Source organism: Montipora capricornis, chromosome 5, assembly GCF_036669925.1.
Source record: "Montipora capricornis isolate CH-2021 chromosome 5, ASM3666992v2, whole genome shotgun sequence".
Lineage (NCBI taxonomy): Eukaryota > Metazoa > Cnidaria > Anthozoa > Scleractinia > Acroporidae > Montipora > Montipora capricornis.
Window position 1 is genome coordinate 14,597,408 of NC_090887.1, and position 23,570 is coordinate 14,620,977.

At 38.8% G+C, this 23,570-nt stretch overlaps 1 long non-coding RNA gene and 1 pseudogene across 2 annotated transcripts; one reads left to right on the forward strand and one right to left on the reverse strand.

Moving 5' to 3' along the window:
- Positions 1 to 2,949: 2,949 nt before the first annotated feature.
- Positions 2,950 to 22,406, reverse strand: LOC138048830 (uncharacterized). Of its 2 annotated transcripts, none has more exons than XR_011132217.1 (6): positions 21,708 to 21,839; positions 21,344 to 21,395; positions 18,967 to 19,100; positions 7,674 to 7,736; positions 3,670 to 3,748; positions 2,950 to 3,036 (listed from the first exon to the last, which is right to left on the reverse strand). It is a non-coding gene; the product is annotated as an uncharacterized lncRNA (long non-coding RNA). The 2 variants fall into 2 exon arrangements; XR_011132216.1 differs by lacking the exon at positions 21,708 to 21,839 and adding an exon at positions 22,267 to 22,406 and having other exon boundaries at positions 2,951 to 3,036.
- Positions 10,347 to 11,154, forward strand: LOC138050091 (uncharacterized; annotated as a pseudogene).
- Positions 22,407 to 23,570: the final 1,164 nt, after the last annotated feature.

Genomic DNA, 23,570 nt, shown 5'->3' on the forward strand with positions numbered 1-23,570 from the left:
AGTGTTTGTATCCGAAATAAAGAAGTTTTAGAATCGCCTATTTTTGTTTTCAAATTTCGCGGGCGCCGCCATCTTGAATAATTCTGAATAATTGCCCTATTGTTATTAGACAAAAGCTCTTTGCGTCAGAACAATAGGGCAACCATAGCACGTCACAATTATTCAAGATGGCTGCGCCCGCGAAATTTCAAAGTGAAATTAAGCGATTTTATAATTCACTTTTCTTGATATAAACACTGTTTTAAAAACAAATTGCGAACAAATTTGTTTGTACACGTAATTTACTTTGGTTTAAACTTATTTTGTAGTAAGAGTGGTGGTTCCCTTTAAAAAATCTGATTTGCATAACATGCTCATCATAGCTCAGCTCAGTTGAGACGACATTTTCTGAAAAAAAAACCGTTTTCACAAAAAAATTTGCGTTTTCAGGCTGAAACGAACGTTTTGCACAAATTTCTACTGTTAGTTAGATTTTAACCAAATAATAATCTTAAAATGATTATCCATTTACGGTTTTTGCTTAAAATGGAAAGTGGTTGGCTTCCAAACTTGAAAGGGGAGGTTCGGGAATGCAGGGGAAGCGTTGTAAAACTAAGTGAATGTGACAGGGGGTGCTTTCCATAATGCCTGACCATCAGGTCCGAGACCAGTGGAACTAACCAAGGAAAAATGAAACATTTTTCATCAAAAGTCAATTTCCAACCGGACCGAAGCGTTCCATTTACGTTAGTTTCGACCAAAATGTCGGTTGCATCACGGTGAAATGCGACTGGAAACGAGAATTTTTGTAAATGGAACGCACGTTTCGGTCGGACCGAACCGACCGGTCAAAGAGGACCACCTCCAGAGGTGGTCCCAAATATTTCGGTCGGAGCGAACCGAAACGGACCTTTCCATTTGACTTAAGTCCGAAATTTCCGGAAATTTCGGCTCAATGGAAAGCACCCAGGGATATCACAAATCACTTGCAAACCGATGGACTATGAAAGAACCGGGCAAAAGACCTTATTCACGATGGCCGCCAAGTTGGATTTGCTATTATCATGCAAATTAGCTACACACTTCTGAGGGGGCAAACAACACAAGTTCGAGAGGTTATAACGAGCATTTTAGTCACACAGATGATTTGTTTCAGGTTCATTGAAGGCTTATCACCTAAGCAGTAAAATAGAATGATTACACAAGTTACTTCGATGTTTTTTTTAGTGAAAAATGAGCAGATAACGAAGTAGAAAGACAAACTGTCAAAAGCAATCAAAAGATATAAAATTATTATAAATACTAAAATGCACTTTTAGCAATGTTATTTCAATATTTCGACGAGCCGATTTTCCGCAATTTACCTTTTTTCCAATGTTTGCCCCACAGCATAACACATGACTAATTTGCATGACAATTTGAAAACCAACATGGCGCATGTCGTGAATAAGGCCTATTTGCGTGCCAAGTGTCAAATTCTCTAGTGAATAACAATTGCGCTGTTGTTGTTGTTGTTGCGGTAAGGAACACTAATTATTTCATATGCTATTGTTTATTTCTCCCTCCATCCTCAGGTAGGAAATCCATGCTTCCGGTTGAGTCTGTCGTTCCATGTCCGGTCTACGCGCGCGTCCGCGTGACAAACCTCATGACTTCTCCACCAACGCTTTAAACCGTTCAATTTTAGCCCAAGGCTTTGTTCTTGATGGTCAGAGGCTTGTATTTTCTTAGTGAGTTAATCGTGATTGATTCATTTAATTTTCTCGTTGGACCACATAGATGGATTTCAGTGCACCACAATGTCACGCGTGTTTTAATATCGAGTATATTCGTGATGTGTATGCGGCTTGAATGCACCATTTAACATACCTGTAACGTCCCACAGCCGTTGTTTTCGATGGGAGAGGACCGATGTTCAGAGCCTGTGCTAAATTTGGTCTAGAAAATGGAACGAAAGAAGGGGAAACGGAAGCGATTAAAATGTACAAATTACAAAAACTTGCATCGTAGCCTTTTCCTTCAGTTGAATATTATCAAACTAAACGGATCTAAAGCTTCGTAAATCGACGGCACTTTACAGATAGGATACTTAAAATACTGTCCGAGCTCAAACACTATCTCTAAACCATTTTGGAGCTATACGCAATTTAAATCTGAACTTGGTCAATTTTCAACATATTTGTTTATCACCTGTGTCCAAACTAGTTTTCCAATATTTAAGGACTATAATAACTGTATTAGCTCTACTGCAAACGTGGTGACCGGGAAAAGAACACTTTGCTAGAAAATGGGAAAACGGTTGTGCTCGTTTTTGCGGTTTTTCAAAATGGCCGACAGGTAACATAATACAGCAAGTATTTTCTCCTTGTTCCTAGAAGTCAAAATACTTTCACAGCATCCTTTAGTAATTAGAAGCATAGCCCTACTGTCTGGTGGAATCTCATTAGAATTGGCTCACATCTATCCGAGAAGTGGACACATATTTGTTAACTATTTTATAGTAAATTCCTGCTCAAAGGCCGTCATGATCAATGGCGGTTACCATGGCAACGATACATCAGCTGGCCCTAATATGGCTGTTTTCGTTCATCCATCCAGACAACCTACACCCACACAGAAAATGAAGGGGATTTTAAAAATTTTGATTTCCAACTTTGCTTGACTTTCTCAGAGAACTGCTCGTAAAGCGTCCGTTTGCTGGTTTTGATTGGAATTAATGCACTTAACAACAGTTTTAAAAGTGGAAAACTATTTAACGATCGCATTTAACCCTATGGTTGGGCCACGGAAAGAGAAATTCGGACTTCGGACTACGGAATTGAACTTGATATTGAGAAAGGTATTGTAACATAAAAACAAACCCTGAAATATTGTGAAATTAAAAGCAAATCGGGCTTCAAAGTAAGGGCTACAGGTAACCGTTACTTACCCAGTACAGAGACACGTATGGAAAAGCAGGAATCCGGAATATGCAGATAACGTCTCCATGATGTTGATGGATGAAATTAAGGAATGATCTTTGAAGTTACATGTTGAGCAACTGCCCTGCAAGAAAACCTGGAAAAAAATTGGCGCACTCAGTGGGATTCACACCCATGACCTCAGAGATACTAGAGCTATACTCCTCCAATATTGTATTTGAAGGAGCCATATCTCTTCAGAGCAAAACAAACCAAAGACGAAAAGAAGTAATAATACTTGTAACTGCATTTGGGGCAAATGATACTTTGAACAACTTTGATATTAAGGTACATAGGACAGCAACACCTCTCTTCGTGCTGCCTGTTTCCTAAGACGAATCGAATAAGGAAGGATGGCCAAAAGTGCCGGTCACAGGACCCCATACTGGGTGGAGAGTTTCACGCACTCCACTTGGTGCTTGTTTCACTTTCGCGTTCCCAAGACCCACATGGCCGTGATCATCAAGCAATCCCAGGTAATGCGCTATTCAAACTAACGGGTCATTTCACACAGGTACAGTAGTCAACTTTGTTGAATACAGGCTGAATGCAGTTCAGCAGGTTGCTGTATCGTGACTGTTAGGATGTTACGGGCACCATAACCGGGTCGCTGTCTGAGACTTCATGGCTGGTGTCAGAGGACCGTCCGTGTTCAAGCTGGGGTTTCTTACATCTAGTTTCATTTACAATGCTCCTGCTGCACAATTAAAATGCCTGATGACTAACATACCATTGGCTTCAGCTTCCTGTGCGATGAAGATGTTGCTTTCAGTGCAGCGTAGGATAAAAAGACCGTTTTTAAAAATCTCCTAGGATCAAATCAAGAACGAAAATAATCACGACCAGAGTCAGGGAACATGTAACAAAAGGAGTCGTTTAAAAAATCTAGAAATTCTGCAGCTAACATCTGTATGATGTTTATGGATAAATTAAGTTACGTATTGAGCAACTGCCCTGTGAGAACCCTGGAAAAAAAATTAGGGCACTCCGTGGGATTCACCGTCACCCATGACCTCAGAGATACTAGAGCAATACTTCCTCCAATACTGAATTTAAAGGAGGCATATCTCTTAAGAGCAGGACAAACGAATGTTGAAATGAAGTTGATAATGCAGGCAGAAATTAAGACGTCAGCCAAACTCCTTGATTGAAAAACAAACCAAAGCACATTGGTAGCAGGAAAGAGTTTCACAAACTAAGCCGTTCCTGCAAATTTTTTTGAAAGATGGGTTCGGTTTTAAAAAGAACAAAATTTGAGCATTTTACTCAAACAGATTCAAACAGACTCATCCCATACAATGCTCCCGTACAATTATTACAATGCCTGATGAGATGTTTATGGATCAGTTACATGTTGAGAAACTGCCATGTGAGAAGCCTGAAAAAAAAATTAGGCCACTCAGTGGGATTCACACCCATGACCTCTCAGATACTAGTTAAGAACCATACAACTCCAATATTGACATTGAAGGAGCCGTATTCCTTAAGAGCAGGATAAACCAATGTGGAAATGATAAACTTGGAAATGCGGGCAGAAATTAGAATGTCAGCCAAACTCCTTGATTGAAAAACAACACACTCTTTGACTCTATGGGAATCAAACCCAAGCAAATTGGTGGCAGGCAAGAATTTTACAAACTGCACCATTCCTGCAAATTTTCTGGAAAAGATGGGTTTGGTTTTAAAAGCAACAAACTTTGACTGTGCATCAATTGCCACTTTGCAGTGATATTATAAGCGAGTGCTACTGGCGACACAGCGTAAATGAGCATGGACTTTGATAATGATCAGCCTGGTGATACATGTAACTGGATCTCTTGTTGAAACCACACATCAAAAATTGCCAATACAGTACATAATCTGATCATTACCGAGCGGTACTACACACTGCAGGCATCACTATCACCCAAAACGTTTGTATGGACAACATGCAAAGCGTTTGTTCATCAATAAAAGAATCACATCAGGATAACATTAGTGAGGTGTGTGCACATCAGTAACAGAATTAATTATGTAAAAAAAAATACTCTTTGAGTCAGTGTACCCTTTAGTTTGTAATTATCAGAGAGATATGTAGAAATGCCTATCAAATCAAATTTAATTAACAGTTAGCTCTACTAAGGAGAGGAGTATTACGTGACACCTGCAGTCAGCGTTCAGTTATAGTTATATGACATAAAACAGCGTGAAAAAACTGCCAAAGTTAGTCAAATAAAGTCACGTTCCTGTGGCTTGTTGTGGGAGATGCCAGTGACCCCTCACTCACAACGATTGAAATTAAAGTTGGATATTAAGGTCAATGTGAAAGAAAAACCTCTCTTCATACCACCAGTTTCATAAAACAAATATCGAGTAAGGATAGATGGCCAAATGATGCCAGTCACGTGATGCCAAGCTGGGTGGAGAGTTTAGCGCACTCCACTTGGTGCTTGTCTCACTTTCGTGCTTCCCGAAGCCCACATAGCCGTGATCAACCAATCCCAGGTCAGTCATACTCCATACAATCACACAAAGTAGTCAACTTTGTTGAATACAAGCTGAATTCAGTTCAGCAGCTCTCTGTATTGTGACTGTTAAGATGTTTACAGGAACCATAACCGGGTCACTGTATGAGATTTTATGGCTGGTGCCAGAGGATGGTCTGTGTTCCAGCTGGGATCACTCAGATTTAGCTTCAGTTGCAATGCCACTAAATCAAAACGCCTGATAACATACCAAGGGCTTAAGATTCCCGAGAGATGGAGGTGTTTAACAACCAAACATCTTCCCGATAAGAAATGCGAGTAAGCGAATGTGTAAGAAAAAGGATAAAATTAGACAATCTGATGCTAAAATCAGTTTGATGATTATGGTGAAAATTAAGGAATGATCGTCGAAGTTACATGTTGAGCAACTGCCAAGTAAGAAGCCTGAAGGAAAAAAAAAATAAAAAAATCAAGCCCCCAGTTGGATTCCCAACCATAATCTCGGAGATGCTACAGCTAACACTCCTCCAATATTGACATTGAATGAGCTGCATCTCACAAGAGCAGGACAAACCAATGTGGAAAGAAAAATCGTAACACAGGGCGAAACTATGATGTCAGCCAAACTCTTGATTAGAAAACACAAGGCTTGTTGACTTTATGGGAGTCAAAGCCATGCAGGCATATTGATGGCAGGCAAGAGTTTTACAAACTTCACCGTTCCTGCCAATTCTCTTGAAAGATGGGTTTGGTTTTCAAACCAACAAATTTTGTGCATTAATTCCGCAGTTTGCTGTGACTGCTACTAGCGACATAGTTTCAATGTGCATGGACTTTGATACCGATCAGCCGGGTGATAACCGCATCTCTTGATGAAATCAAGAATACATAATCTGACCGTCACAGATTGGACAAAACACACCGTAAGCATCACCAATGACAGTAAAGTTTGCCTGGACAACACGTGAAGTGTGTGTACATCAAAAAGTGAACAGACTCGCATTGATTGTAGTTAATAATAAAATAATAGTAATTGGAAGTGCTAATCACCCTTTACTTGCAGTATTAGGACTGAATTGCGAAAGGGCACAGCTCACCAATGACAGCATTTAAGTTTGCCCTGATAACACGTGAAGAGTGTGTACATCAATAGATGAATAGACTCACAAATATTGACAGTAGTAAAAGTTGGATATTAAGGTCAGTGGGAAAGCAACACCTCTCGTCATAGCACCTGTTTCATAAAACAAATATTGAGTAAGGATAGATGGCCAAATGATGCCAGTCATGTGACCCCAAGCTGGGTGGAGAGTCTAGTGCGCTCCACTTGGTGCTTGTGCCACTTTCGCGCTTCCTGAGGCCCACATAGCTGTGATGATCAACCAATCCCAGGTCATGCTCCATACAATCTATCAGGTCATTGCACACAATTACAGTAGTCAATTTTGTTGAATACAGGCTGAATACAGTTCAGAAGCTCTCTGTATTGTGGCTGTAAGGATGTTTACAGGAACCATAACCGGGTTCCTGTCTGAGATTTCATGGCTGGTGTCAGAGGACCGTCTGTGTTCAAGCTGGGGTCACTCAGATTTACCTTCAGTTACAATGCCATCAAATCAAAATGCCTGATAATATACCAAGGGCTCAAGATTCCCGAGTGATGGAGGTGTTGCTTAATTTCTAGTATAGTGTATAGAAAAACTCTGTTTAACAATTAAACATCTTCCTGATACAAAACAACTTCTAATTTTTTCAGGGAGTCAGTAAGTGAATGTGTGAGAAAAAGAATAAAACTAGAGAATCTGATGCTAAAATCTGTTTGATGATTGTGGTGAAACTTAAGCAATGATCTTCAAAATTTACATGTAGAGCAACTGCCAAGTAAGAACACGTAGGGGCCAGCCCACCCCTCAAATGTTTCACAAGAACTTGGGCTTGAATTGTCAAGATGGCCGCTAACAAACACGCAAAGACCTATGGGTTTTCTGCCTTTGTGCCAGCCGTTTAAGAGGCCAAGAAAATGGGTTTTGGGGGGGGGGGGCTGGGTCTTTTCTACGTAGAGAAGGCGGGCATTTTCAGTTTCTTCAGATCACATTAGCTTTCCGATGGTGTGTCATGAAGCCATATTTGTTGCAGAAGCGGCGAAAAATTAGGGCATGATTGGAGCCGAATGCACCGAAGTTGACGTTCCCCAAGAGCTCCCAAGGCGAGTTTTTACTGTTAAGTTTTTTTTGTTTCTCGAAATTTATATGCAAATTGAAAACTATACCATTTTAGTTTCACATCTCTTCGAGTTATCTGTCTTTTTCCTCTGCGCCTTGTCCCCGTTTCACTGCAAAAAACCAATGGTCTTTTAGGATACATTCAAAGCGACACTTCCCATTGGGACTGTACAGTCGCCTCAAAAAGGAGCGAATGCATGAAGAATTGCAAAAGAAATTGGATTGTGATGAACATATTAAAGAAATAAAGTCTCAACTTGATAAAAAATCTGTGGAACTACAAGAATTGCAGGCTGCACTTCATCGCACAGAAGAGCGAATCTGTCAGAGGAAACGAAAGGTAGCTAGCCTAGCTATGACAGTTATGTAGTACAGTGCAGTGTCAGAGAGGAGGTCCATGGAAGCTTAAGTTAGTAATATGTCTCTCATTCGCTTTGTCTCATTTCTATTTTCATATCCTGACTACATATATTAATTTATATTAATTTTATTTTTTCCATCATCCACAAAATATTAAAGTAAAAAATGAATGAATAAATAAATAAATGAATAAATAAATAAATAAATAAATAAAACTTTATATTTAAATATTAACTAATGACATATAATAAATAATATTTTTAAATAATATAATTGTCAAATTTTAATATAATAACAATGATAATAATAATAATAATAATAATAATAATAATAATAATAATAATAATAATAATAATAATAATGGTAATTCCTATTGTAATCGGAACATTTGGAACAGTTCCAAAAGATCTAAAGAAGAGACTAGAGAATATTGGTATAGAGACCAAGATAGACGAGCTTCAGAAAAGTGTTATTCTGAACACGGCAAGGATTCTTAGGAAGGTCCTAGAAGTTTGAGGAGACTTGTTGTCACCAAGCTTCCTGGAGTACGGAAGTTCCATTGGAAGTCCAATGTGCGAAAACAAGATAATAATAATAATAATAATAATAATAATAATAATAATAATAATAATAATAATAATTTTAAATTTTAATATAACTGTCAAATTTTGACAGATTGATGAATTGACAAATGAGTGTGAAGTGAGGAACAAAAGATCAAGACTACCTGCTAGAACAAGTGAGCTTGATTTGCAGTCAAGTGAGAAATTAAACCTTTCAAGGGCAGATTATGCGAAGAAGAAAAATAACTCTAGAGGTACTGAGGCCAGTTCACTGTGGGATGAAAAAAATATTGGCCCAGCCTGACAAACTAGTCCTTGATGGCATGTGGACTACACTTATAAACACTGCCCCCAAGAAATGTATGGCAGAAGTAACATTAGAATGTCAAAAACCTGTACACAGATTGTACAACAGATTGTACAAACCAACATCCATGAATATGAGAACAGTTTAAGAAACAAAGTGAGAAGTATGCACGTTTTATACGAAGGTGGCCTTATCAGCAAAAAGCAGTACACCAGTATTCCGAATACTTCAGATGTAGTAAAGGAAAGTGCAAGAAAATCTAAAAAGAACAAAACTGAATTCATGAAGAAATGTGAAGTTTCCAAGATTGTGCCATGCAAATCCTTAGCAAGTTTTTTTCTGAAACATTGACATTGGGGAGATCATAGATCTAGAAACACTAAGCTGCCAAATTTAATGTTGAGGCATTTCCTGGAGTGTACAGACCTCTGAAGCCCTTCCTCTTGAAACTTGCTGACCTGTATCTGTTTCTCGATGAAAGAGTTCCTTGTCTACATTGGTTCAATGCCCAGAAAGGCGTGCTATACATTGCTATTGGGGTAGATGGGGCACCATTTGGAAGGGATGACACTGCCACTGGTAATTATATTTCTAGAAACATGGTACATACACAGGGCAATCATTATACCTACTGCTATTTATTTCTCCAAGCAGTCAAGCTCATGCAGTTATATTCATTGTCGTTGTGCAAATTTTTCAGCATATCTACACTAATAATTCTATTCCTACACCTTTTTAGACTACTTACATGAAATTGTGCCTTGTAATTTCAATTTACCTGTAAACAGTCAGAAAGGGTGGGGTGGTTTAACCCTTAAGATAAAGTTGCTTAATTTCAAACAAGTTTCGTTTCTGTTTTTTCTTTGGTGCTTCACTGCCAAGATCTCTAAATTACTAATTTTCTTCTCCAGTCTTAAAATGTTGATGTTAGATTCAGTTACAAGCTGTAAATATTTATCCCAAGAACATATAATGTTTTAATCATTGTTTTCAATTTGCAGCATACCTCGTTAAAATCCTAAGCCTATTACAGAGGGTGCAAAGGTGTAATAACTACTCCACAAGGCCATCAGATTACATTCAGAATGAAGCTGGTCCCCTGTGACATGAAGTGGGCATCATCTATGTCTGGCGAACTAAACAACTGCGCGTTTTACTTTTCACCATTAGCAAATGTAAACCAGAATGACAAAATGACAATGGATGGGTCAATTGGTACAGGGCCTAAGGACACATGGCAAGAATGGAAGTACAGTGTATGAAAAGAGAATTGCAACAGCCAAGAAGGTTGAAAAATTGAAAGCAAAACTCCGGGATCCTTCAGGAAAGCAAAGAAGCTAGTGAGGTCACAAAGTTGATTTCGAAGGAGAAATCAAGGTAGGAATTTATCCCACCACTTGGTAAGTTTGTGAATCTGATTAAACCAGAACCCTTGCATAAACACAAATAATGCCTGGCAGCAATGGTTTACAAATCTACTGACAGTGGTTATGCAATACACTAATGATTCCCAACTTAAATCAGCCACAACTTTATCAGACATGCCAGATGCTTCGCCACTGATCAAATTCCTGACATGTGTGAGAGAAACTGCAAAGTGTAGCAGGCTTTACAATTCCTGCGATGGTTTGGGGAGAGGAGGAAAAAGGGCATTTCTTTCTCTTACCGCTTTACAGGATTGGAATCAAAGAATTTTTCATGGAACTTCCCTTCCTTAATTCAGGAGGTCTTGTCAATTTCAACACCGTCACAAAGTTCAATTCTCAAACTCCATGTACTGGCATTTGTTGGACTGAAACTTAGGGACTCGGCATCCCTTTATTTAAGGGTTGAGGTAAGCAAAGCACAAGTAGCTGATGTGAAGACCTTGTGCCAAGATTATTTTAAAGCAATTGTGTTGTTTTTAAATGGCGTGAACCCACCTGTGTGGACTCTGGGATATGCCGTACCACACCACACCACCTTGGACTAAACTCGATTCAAGGCCGTGAGGTCAAGCATGTGAAGTTGGCAATGTACATAAAGAACACATGCAATCTGAAGAAGAGTTTCCGGTGGCGAATTGTCTTCAGACATGAGTATGTCACCTTAGTTTGGCTTCGGGAAATGGACCCCTACAGTGTTTCCTACAAGCAAAGACGAGAATCATACATCCCAAAGAGAGTGAAGGAGGGCCATGACAGGTTCTGCCAGTGTGGAATGTTAAAATCAAACAATGCTGGTTGCAATATCTGCACTAGTACTATTACAACTCATATCAGGGAAAGTGTGGCCACTCGAAAGGTTGTCCAAAGGTAGGGATTTAATTTAATTTTATTTCTGGGCAGGGGGGAGAGGTGAAGCCAAGAAATTCTTGGTATCAATAATTATTAAACAAAGTCAAAATCTGTCTGTACATGTCCTTTAAGGCTAGTGTTACAAATAACAGACATAAAGTAACTTCTTTTTTTTCCAGGATTTACTTTAATTTAACTTCTGGAAAGGAAGGGGGGGGGGGGGAGGGGGAGAGGTGCAGCCAATATGTGTTTTTTTGTTTTTTTCACAAAATTAAAAATCTTCAGAAATTGATCTTGTTATCAGTAAGTAAACAAAGTCAAAATTTGTCTGTACATGTCCTAGTATTACAAATGACATACTTAACGTAACTTCTTTTTTTTCCTTTTGGGCCCTGATCATTACAGATTTTCACAACAATAGGTAGAGTGCATGTGTGTGTTGTTACTGTTTTTGTGCATTTACAGGGTTTCGTTTTTAAATCAATGGAAGCGATGCTTTTTGCCAACTTGCTGTGATATTTGAAGGGCGGCCTCATGTAAGATACAGTGGGCATAAACTTTGTGTGTAGGAAAGCTCTGTGAGTAGGAAAGCAACACCTCTCTTCATATCCTGTTTCATAAAACAAATATAGAGTAAGGATAGATGGCCAAACGTTGCCACCCATGTGACCCCAAGCTGGGTGGAGAGTCTAGTGCACTCCACTTGGTGCTTGTGTCACTTTCCCGCTTCCCGAGACCCACATAGTCGTGATCATCAACCAATCCCAGGTAATGCTCCATACAATCTAACAGGTCATTGCACACAATTGCACTAGTCAACTTTGTTGAATACAGGCTGAATACAGTTCAGCAGCTCTCTGTATTGTGACTGTTAGGATGTTACAGGAACCATAACTGGGTCGCTGTCTGAGATTTCATGGCTGGTGTCAGAGGAAGGTGTGTGTTCAAGCTGGGGTCACTCAGATTTAGCTTCAGTTACAATGCCACCAAATCAAAATGCCTGATACATTGTAACATACCAAGGGCTTAAGATTCCCTACTGACGGAGGTGTTGCTTTCTAGTATAGTGTAGAGGAATTGTGTCTTTAATAACTAAAGATCTTCCTGACACAGAAAGAACTTTTTTTTTTTTTCAGGACGTGACTAAGTGAATGTGTAAGAAAAAGGATAAAACTAGACAATCTGATACTAAAATCAGTTTGATGACTATGATCAAAATTAAGGAATGATGGTGTAAGTTACATGTACATGTTGAGCAATTGCCAATTAAAGAAGCCTGAAAAAAAAATTTCAGGCCCCCAGTTGGATGCCCACCCATAATCTCCGAGATGCTACAGCTAGCTAACACTCCTCCAATAGTGAGATTGCAGGAGCCGTATTGCAAGAGCACGAAAAACCAATGTGGAAATAACAATCCTAGCACAGGGGGAAACTATCATGTTTGCCAAACTCTTAATCATAAAAACTTGACTTGTTGAGTTTATGATAATCAAACCCAAGCACACTGGTGGCAGGCAAGAGTTTTACGTTCCTGAAAGTTCGCCCGGATGATACGTGAACTGTGTGTACATCAATAGACGAAGAGACTCACATTGATTGTAGTTTTATAATAATATAGGGTTATATAATAATTGGCAGTGCTAATCACCCTTTAATTGCAGTATTACGACTGAATTGCAAAAAGGGTGCAGCTCACGACTCATATCAGGGAAAGTGTGGCCAATGGAGAGGTTGTCCAAAGGTAGGGAGTTAGTTTAATTTTATTTCTGGGCAGGGGGGAGAGGTGAAGGCAATATGTGTTTTCTTTTTTTTTCGCAAAATTTAAAAACTTCAGAAATTCTTCAGTTGGTATCAGTAAGTAAACAAAGTCAAAATTTGTCGGTACATGTCCTTAAGTATTACAAATGACATACTTAACGTAACTTCTTTTTTCCAGCTTGAAGAATGCCTTGCATTAAAACTTTCTTAAGACTGAGAAGGTAAGCTGGATGGCATGGAGCAATAATGAAATTGTGTTCATCACCCAATGAACCCATACCTGTAACACTGTACAAACATATTAACTTACTGCAAGTACAGTGTAGATGAATTTAAATGAAACTGTAATAAGAGATGTAAACAAATACATGTACATGTGCTTTCTAATGGTCTTAAAATAAATGGAAGCAGTGCTTTGATAAATAGCCTGGTCTTAACTGCAGCGCTCAATGAAACCTCCCTCCCTGTACAACACATAATCACATAATATACTGATCATTACAGATTTTAACAACAAAAGGTACAGTGCATGAGTGTGTTGTTTTTGTTTTTGTGCATTCAGAGGGTTTGGTTTTTAAATCAATGGAAGCGATGCTTTTTGCCAGCTTGCTGTGATATTTGAAGGGCGGCCTCATGTAAGATACAGTGGGCATAAACTTTGATAATCAGCCTGGTCTTAATTGCGTCGCTCATTGAAACCTCCCTCCCTGTAAAACACATAATCACATAATATACTGGGCCCGGTTGTTCGAAAGCCGATTAACTTAATCCAGGATTAGCGTACACTTTTGTTTCATGTTTTCAACTTTTAGTTGATAGTTTCTTTTGCTTATTTTTCTCTTTCAGGGTTGACTTCTGCTAATGCAAAGTTTTGCTGAATATCAGTGTTGAACAACATTTGAGAATTAGAGAAATACTGTATAACTCCAAGGTTAATTTTTAATCTGCGATTAGCGTTAATCGGCTTTTGAACAGCCGGGCCCTGATCATTACAGATTTTCACAACAAAAGGTAGAGTGCATGTGTGTGTTGTTTCTGTTTTTGTGCATTTACAGGGTTTGGTTTTTAAATCAATGGATTAGCGATGCTTTTTGCCAGCTTGCTGTGATATTTGAAGGGCGGCCTCATGTAAGATACAGTGGGCATAAACTTTGATAATCAGCCTGGTCTTAATTGCGTCGCTCATTGAAACCTCCCTGTAAAACATGTAATATGCTGATCGTTACAAATTAAAACAGCAACAGGTCGTTTTTTTTCCTTTTTGTTAATAATTTATTGATATCAAGCATTTGTGAAAAATTGTAAGAGGATGGCGCATTCTTGGAATGAATGCGTGACGAGTCCCTAAGGACATGGCCTGAGAACTAAAAACACCATATCCTAAGAAAGTTCGCCCAGATGACACGTGAACTGTGTGTACATCAATAGACGAATAGACTCACATCGATTGTAGTTCATAATAATATAGACTTATGTAATAATTGGCAGTGCTAATCACCCTTTACTTGCAGTATTAGGACTGAATTGCAAAAGGGTGCAGCTCACGATATTGTGCTGAAAGCATGCGAAAACGCCTCTGGGTACCGCTGGACATGACCATGTTTGATGTCGAAGCACAGCACCACAGGTAGATGTTAATTAGCTGTGAGTAGGAAAGAAACACCTCTCTTCATATCCTGTTTCATAAAACAAATATAGAGTAAGGATAGATGGCCAAATGATGCCACCCACGTGACCCCAAGCTGGGTGGAGAGTCTAGTGCACTCCACTTGGTGCTTGTGTCACTTTCCCGCTTCTTGAGGCCCACATAGTCGTGATGATCAACCAATCCCAGGTCATGCTCCATACAATCTAACAGGTCATTGCACACAATTGCAATAGTCAACTTTGTTGAATACAAGCTGAATACAGTTCAGCAGCTCTCTGTATTGTGACTGTTAGGATGTTACAGGAACCATAACTGGGTCGCTGTCTGAGATTTCATGGCTGGTGTCAGAGGACGGTCTGTGTTCAAGCTGGGGTCACTCAGATTTAGCTTCAGTTACAATTATGCCACCAAATCAAAATGCCTGAAAACATACCAAGGGCTCACGATAATCCCGAGTGATGGAGGTGTTGCTTAATTTCCAGTATAGTGTATAGAAAAACTCTGTTCAACGATGAAATATCTTTCTGATGCATGTACAAAACAACTTCTAATCTTTTCAGGGAGTGAGTAGGTCAATGTGTGAGAAAAAGGATAAAACTAGACAATCTGATGCTAAAAGGTGTTTGATGATTGTGGTGAGAATTAAGGAATGATCTTCAACGTTACATGTTGAGAAAATGCCAGGTAAGAATCCTGAAAAAATTTTCAGGTCCTCGGTGGGATTCCCGTCCATGATCTCTGAGATGCTACAGCTAACACTCCTTCAATCTTGAGATTGAATGAGCCGCATCTCACAAGAGCAGGACAAACCAATGTGGAAAGAAAAATCGTAACACAGCTGGAGAAAATATGATGTCAGCCAAACTCTTGATTAGAAAACACAAGGCTTGTTGACTTTATGGGAGTCAAAGCCATGCAGGCATAATGATGGCAGGCAAGAGTTTTACAAACTTCACCGTTCCTGCAAATTCTCTTGAAAGATGGGTTTGGTTTTCAAAGGATCAAATTTTGTGCATTAATTGCCCGTTTGCTGTGATCTCACAAGCGACTACTACTAGTGACATAGTGTCAATGTGCATGGACTTTGATAATGATCAGTCTGGTAATAACTGTATCTCTTGATGAAACCACACAGCAAAACTTGACGAAACAGTACATAATCTGAATGTCACAGATTGGACAAAACACACTGCAAGCATAAAAAACTGACAACAAAGTTTCCCACATCAATATTGTATTTAATAATAATAAAATAATAATCATTGGCAGTGCTTATCACCCTTTACTTGCAAAATTAGGACTGATGAATTGCGAAAGGGCACAGCTCACCAATGACAGCAAAGTTTGCCCTGATAACACGTGAAGAGTGTGTACATTAATAGATAAATAGACTCACAAAGATTGTAGTAAAAGTTGGATATTAAGGTCAGTGAGATTAGCAACACCTCTCTTCGTAGCACCTGTTTCATGAAACAAATATCGAGTAAGGATAGATGGCCAAATGATGCCAGTCATGTGACCCCAAGCTGGGTGGAGAGTCTAGCGCGCTCCACTTGGTGCTTGTACCACTTTCGCGCTTCCCGAGGCCCGCATAGCCGTGATGATCAACCAATCCCAGGTCATGCTCCATACATTCTATCAGGTCATTGCACACAATTACAGTAGTCAACTTTGTTGAATACAGGCTGAATACAGTTCAGCAGCTCTCTGTATTGTGACTGTTAGGATGTTTGTGCAGGAACCATAACCCGGTCACTGTCTGAGATTTCATGGCTGGTGTCAGAGGACCGTCTGTGTTCAAGCTGGGGTCACTCAGATTTAGCTTGAGTTACAATGCCACCAAATCAAAATGCCTGATAACATACCAAGGGCTTAAGATTCCCGAGTGATGGAGGTGTTGCTATCCTGTACAGTGTAAAGAAAACGACTGTTGAATATATAAACGTCTTTCTGATACAAAAACAACTTCAATTTTTTTCAGGAAGTAATTAAGTAAATGTGTAAGAAAAAGGATAAAACTAGACAATCTGATGCTAAAATCTGTTTGACGACTATCGTGAAAATTAAAGAAATATGCTCACCAATGACAGCAAAGTTTCCCTGGATAACACGTGAAGTGGGTGTATATAAAAGAGATGAATAGACTTACAAAGACTTAAAAGTTTAATATTAAGTAGTGAGATTAGCAACACCTCTCTTCATAGCACCTGTTTTATAAAACAAATATCGAGTAAGGGTAGATGGCCAAATGATGCCAGTCACGTGACCCCAAGCTGGGTGGAGAGTCTAGTGCATTCCACTTGGTGCTTGTGCCACTTTTGCGCTCCCTGAGGCCCAAATAGTCGTGATGATCAACCAATCCCAGGTCATGCTCCATACATTCTACCAGGTCATTGCACACAATTACAGTAGTCAACTTTGTTGAATACAGGCTGAATACAGTTCAGCAGCTCTCTGTATTGTGACTGTTATTATAGGATGTTTACAGGAACCATAACCGGATCGCTCTGTGAGATTTCATGGCTGGTGTTCAAGCTGGGGTCACTCAGATTTAGCTTGAGTTACAATGCCACCAAATCAAAACACCTGATAACATACCAAGGGCTTAAGATTCCCAAGTGATGGAGGTGTTGCTTAATTTCTTAGTAACTTCAGCCTGGTGATAACTGCATCTCTTGATAAAACCACCCAGCAAAACTTGACAAAACAGTCCATAATCTGATCATCACAGATTGGACAAAACACATTTCAAGGATCACGAATGACAGCAATTAGTTTGCCTGGATAACATGTGAAGTGTGTGTACATCAATAGATGAATAGACTCACATCAATTGTAGTTAATAATTATATTATCATTGGCAGTGCTAATCACCCTTTACTTGCAGTATTACATGTAGGACTGAATTGCAAAAGGGCGCAGCTCCCGATATCAGGCTGAAAGCTTATGAAGACGCCTCTGCCTGCCGCTGTACAGTCCATGTTTGATGTCAGAGCACAGTACCACAGCTAGATGTTAATTAGCTCTGCGTGGGAAAGCAACACCTCTCTTCATAACCTGTTTCATAAAACAAATATCGAGTAAGGATAGATGGCCAAATGATGCCAGTCATGTGACCCCAAGCTGGGTGGAGAGTCTAGTGCGCTCCACTCGGTGCTTGTGCCACTTTCGCGCTTCTCGAGGCCCAAATAGCCGTGATGATCAACCAATCCCAGGTTATGCTCCATATAATCTATGAGGTCATTGCACACAATTACAGTAGTCAACTTTGTTGAATACAGGCTGAATACAGTTCAGCAGCTCTCTGTATTGTGACTGTTAGGATGTTTGTACAGGAACCATAACCCGGTCACTGTCTGAGATTTCATGGCTGGTGTCAGAGGACCGTCTGTGTTCAAGCTGGGGTCACTCAGATTTAGCTTCAGTGACAATGTCACCAAATCAAAATGCCTGATAACATACCAAGGGCTTAAGATTCCCGAGTGATGGAGGTGTTGCTATCCTGTACAGTGTAAAGAAAACGACTGTTGAATAATATAAACGTCTTTCTGATACAAAAACAACTTCAATTTTTTTCAGGAAGTGATTAAGTGAATGTGTAAGAAAAAGGATAAAACTAGACAATCTGATGCTAAAATCTGTTTGATGATCGACTATCGTGAAAATTAAAGGAATATGATCTTTGTGATTTATTTGTTTGTTAGCGGTTTGTTTGAAGGATGTGTATTAAAACGAGGTTGTTCTGAGTATGTTGCCATGTTGTGTGGTTGATTACGTTATTTAATGATAATCTGGTTTAATCCATTGTAGCTGTAACGATCCGTTGGTTTCTCAGTAATTTAACACTGGCAACAAGGATGGGATTGATTGTGCACAATGACGGCAGTAAACATTGAAATCTAAGCCCTAGCATTGTTTGATTGCAAATTAAGGTAATTCGTCAGTGTTAGCAACATGGTGGAAGAAGTGGCTCCAATCCCTTCAATACTTTCTGGTGGCCATTAGGGAGTGGTGAATGATGCACAAAAGAACTTTTGAATCAATGTTTTGCTACTTTAATTATACAGTGGGAATAGAGGTTCAGGAGTTGTATAAAATGTTAACTGACCCAGGCCTGGGTGCTGCAGTTGAAGAAGATAGTCAGCTACCAGCATCTTACATGTACTTACTTACTTATTTGCAAATTATTATTTGATAACAATGTACATTAAAATATCTGATGACATTTTTTTGTTGCAATGATATTTGATAACAATGTACATTAAAATATCTGATGACATTAATTGTTGTGGCCATGCTACTAAATTCATAAATAATACTATCATTTTCTACACAGGTGCTTTCAATTTTCAGTTAAAATAATACTGTTCAAAGTTGGCATAAATTGAAGTTCCTATGATGCATAAAAGAAACAAACCTTACTCTTACCAGTGAATTAATGCAAATGTTAGCAATGGTATATGGCAAGGCATTGAAACAATTTGGGAGCTCAATCAGATTGAGTTATGCCTCTATTAGTTCTGCAGGGCAATGATATCTTCCAACCAAGTGTAAATCCATATCTGTTGAGAGAGGGTAAAAAATAATGTGAGTCTAAAGTGCTACTATGACCAAAAAACAATTTCTATTTTCTTTGGATTTCAGAACTAAACAGTAACTGATCCAAGTTTTAAGCCTTGATTCCAAAAAGACACCTGTTTATTTTAACTGGAATTGTCCTGTTTAATGGTCTGCCATTACTACCTTTAAAATCTTGAGAGGGCTGGATTGGGGATTGAGGATTGAGGATAAAATGACATCAAAGACTCAATAGTGATGAAATGGAATATGAAATGACTCACATATGACATATAAGACTCAATAGGTTAAGAATGCAATGTGTTTGTATAGAGCTGAATTAATGGGAGCATTAATGCATTGACTCCTGAGGGATCCCAATTGACGAGCAAAATCGTCTGGCATTAGACAGAGTAAAATAATAAGTCTGGCCGGTTCAAAGGGTTAATATGCAGCAAAGGCGTTTGAGGCTTTCTTTGTTTTGCATATATAATAAGTTGTGTTCACACACTGAAATTTTATACTAGTGAGTAAACAATGTCACTTTTCCCTAGATCCAACCCTCTGAGGTCCAATCGGTCAGTTTGAAACGTGAGTTTTGTGTGGACCCTGAAAATCCAAAACTTACACTGAAAGTAAATAGCCTTTGGATAAGAATCAGCTTAAATTTTTGCCAGTCAAGTGTTGAGCAATCACATGCACTTTCAAAATCTCAAGGAAAAAAAGAAGGGATTTTTTGACCATAGCAGCACTTTAAGAGCAAACATTATAAATGCACATTCTGGCCAACAGGTATAAAATGCAATTGCCAAGTAAACCTTAGTTAAAAGTTCAAATATTTGAATTTAAAGGAAATATCAAAAGCAGGAATGATACAGAATATATATCTGAAATGCTCATATATTTGAAGTGTGGAAATTGAATACATGGGAGTTAGAGATCACCACAATTAACCAGCAACTTAAGCAATTGTGACAAAAGCCTGAAGAAATCCAGGCTTGTGTAGGACACCTATCATGACAGTAAGATTGCACAGCACTGCTCTAGAATAACTTAAGTGCAGCACAATCACACAGACATACATTCAAGCCGCCCATATTTTTTCAGGCTTTCTTTACAACTGCTTTTACTTGCTGTTTAACTCTGATGGAGGTACAGGGATGGCGTAGTGGTGAGAGCACTCACCTCCCACCAACGCAGCCTCAGGGTTCGGTTCCCAGACTCCGCGTCATTATGTGGGTTGAGTTGCTGTTGGTTTTCTACTCTGCACCAACAGGTTATTCTCCGGGTACTCCAGTTTTCCCCTCTCCTCAAAAACCAACATTAGACTTGACTTGCGTTAATTGTTAATTTGGGTTTACAGTGTCCCCAATTAGTGCTCCAGCGCTAGAACGACTAGACACTGAAATAAAATTCCTTTCCTTTCCTTTGACAATCCACATGCAGCTCTCATGTACTGTAATGATTATCACTATAAAACATATATATACACACACTTTACCAGTTTTCTGAGTATAAAAGCACAAGCATCAGTATGCCAATCTTACATGTAATTTGTTATCACAGTATAATTATGAAGTGTATTATTTTGTTATTAATTAACAATGATAAATATATCTTTTTAAGTGTAAACTATACACAGAGGTAAAATGAAACCCACTGAAACTAACTGTTGGATGTCTTAATGAGAGTGCAATTACACCAATGGGCAGAAGATATAAAGATCCTTGCAATCTGATTGGCTCTCAGCAGTGCAATTTATTCCCAACTTGCACTATTTTTTTTTTGTTCCTAAATATTGGTACTGACTAAAATCCTGTAATTTAGTGATTAAATGATTATTGTGTGATTTCTAAATGGATGTAATAAAGTGGTAATTGAACTTCATGTTGTGCAATTTTGGTCTGAAATCATACTTGTGATTTTAAATAGAACTTGCGCACGTATGATTTCAGACAACATTTCACTCCACTCAGTTGAATTACATGCATTATTTATGTAAGCATTCAATGTTGGTAAATGGTGAGGGTTGTTTCTGTATTGGTAAGAAAACGACCTGTATCACCTGTGTTTTGTTAAGGTCTGCTGGATTAATAACTGACGAGTCATGCTAAGAACGTAACACACCCAGGCTGAGAGACTCAGTTAAAGAATCTCTTTAGTTTTGTTTTGCGACAATATGAATATAATAAAGATAAAGAAATGTAAAACTGTAGTCTAACAGGTCATTATCAGTAGTCGAACTTACTGAAGGTACACCCGCCACACAACTTTAGGAACATGTTAAGAACGCTCTCACGCTGAAATCCCAAAAAGATAACAACCTTTAGTGTCAGCCCAAAAATAAGATGTTAATCTAACGTACATATAAAGAAAGGGTGTATGCATGGTTATGATGGTCTTTCCTGGGCTAGAACTCTCAGCTTTCCTCTCCACTGGCGGGCATTCCACTTGACGCCACTGGTAGAAAGTTTACTTTTAAAGAAAAAAATGTGGCTTATGTTATTTTTCGGACACTTCTCTTGTAAGAAACCTAAGAGAATTAACTCGAGGTATATACTGCGATATTGATTTCTCCTCGTAAAAACCTTACCTGGAAGTTTTTTGCTCACCTCTGTACAAACCCGAGTCCCCAACTTCGCCCAAGCGTCTCAATCGAACAAAACACGTTTCTTTTGCACGAATTTTGCACGATACTATAAAAGTATGATAGTTCAGATGATGAGAGACAAGAGTTGCGTGACTTTGCCCCGAAAGGTCGCAAACGTGACTAAATATATGATAGAAAAAAAATTCATGTGAGACATCAGTGAAAACTTAGAGGATACGTTTGTCATATACAAAGAGCAAAGATAAAAACAAAACAAAAAGTTGCTGTAATAAATTAAAACATACTCCCCACCCCAAGGGCAGTTTGGGAAGGAAAAGTTTGTTCCTTCGTGACGTGCCATCTGAAACACCAAGGTAGGTGTGTATACTTTACGAATTCGAAATATAAGTGCGGGTTGTCTCTTCAGAAGCCCCCACTCTGGCATCATGAAGCTGGAGTGGTGGGTAGAGGAAAGCCTTTGAAAGAAACCAAGGGCGAGAGATAATCTTACTGTAACAAGTACGCCAAACGTGGTTCGTAATAAAACTCGGAGCGTTCACAAGTGAGGTTATCTCTCTTACCGTTCTGAAGGTATTCCAAGTCCTATAAGTGACATTTCGCTAAGTTTTGCTTCCAAACAAATACAGCCAGCTACGTTTTTCATCGAAAGGACTGGACAGCTCAACACTTATAAAAAAACCTTCTAAAAAAAACCGCCAACCTTCCGTTTCTCAAACTGAAAGAAATTACCCACAATGCTTTTCAAGAAAAAGAAAATTAACTTTTAAACAGACGTACTAGGCCCAAAAAACCAAAAATCGGCCATTTTTGAAAATTTTCCTTTGGTCCCCCCTTTGCTACTTTGCCAAAAATGGCCGATTTTGATACTTTTGCGAAAAATGTTATTTCTCCTCTAATCGGTCTTTTTTCATGCGGTTTTTTGCATAGCACAAATCTAGGATAGTTTAGCTTTCAATCCATACTAATTAGGCCATCAGGCGACTTGTATTTCCTATTTTTTTAGCCTTCCGAAGTTCGACCAAAAAATCGGCCATTTTTGAAAATTTTCCTTTGGTCCCCCCTTTGCTACTTTGCCAAAAATGGCCGATTTTGATACTTTTGCGAAAAATGTTATTTCTCCTCTAATCGGTCTTTTTTCATGCGGTTTTTTGCATAGCACAAATCTAGGATAGTTTAGCTTTCAATCCATACTAATTAGGCCATCAGGCGACTTGTATTTCCTATTTTTTTAGCCTTCCGAAGTTCGACCAAAAAATCGGCCATTTTTGAAAATTTTCCTTTGGTCCCCCCTTTGCTACTTTGCCAAAAATGGCCGATTTTGATACTTTTGCGAAAAATGTTATTTCTCCTCTAATCGGTCTTTTTTCATGCGGTTTTTTGCATAGCACAAATCTAGGATAGTTTAGCTTTCAATCCATACTAATTAGGCCATCAGGCGACTTGTATTTCCTATTTTTTTAGCCTTCCGAAGTTCGACCAAAAAATCGGCCATTTTTGAAAATTTTCCTTTGGTCCCCCCTTTGCTACTTTGCCAAAAATGGCCGATTTTGATACTTTTGCGAAAAATGTTATTTCTCCTCTAATCGGTCTTTTTTCATGCGGTTTTTTGCATAGCACAAATCTAGGATAGTTTAGCTTTCAATCCATACTAATTAGGCCATCAGGCGACTTGTATTTCCTATTTTTTTAGCCTTCCGAAGTTCGACCAAAAAATCGGCCATTTTTGAAAATTTTCCTTTGGTCCCCCCTTTGCTACTTTGCCAAAAATGGCCGATTTTGATACTTTTGCGAAAAATGTTATTTCTCCTCTAATCGGTCTTTTTTCATGCGGTTTTTTGCATAGCACAAATCTAGGATAGTTTAG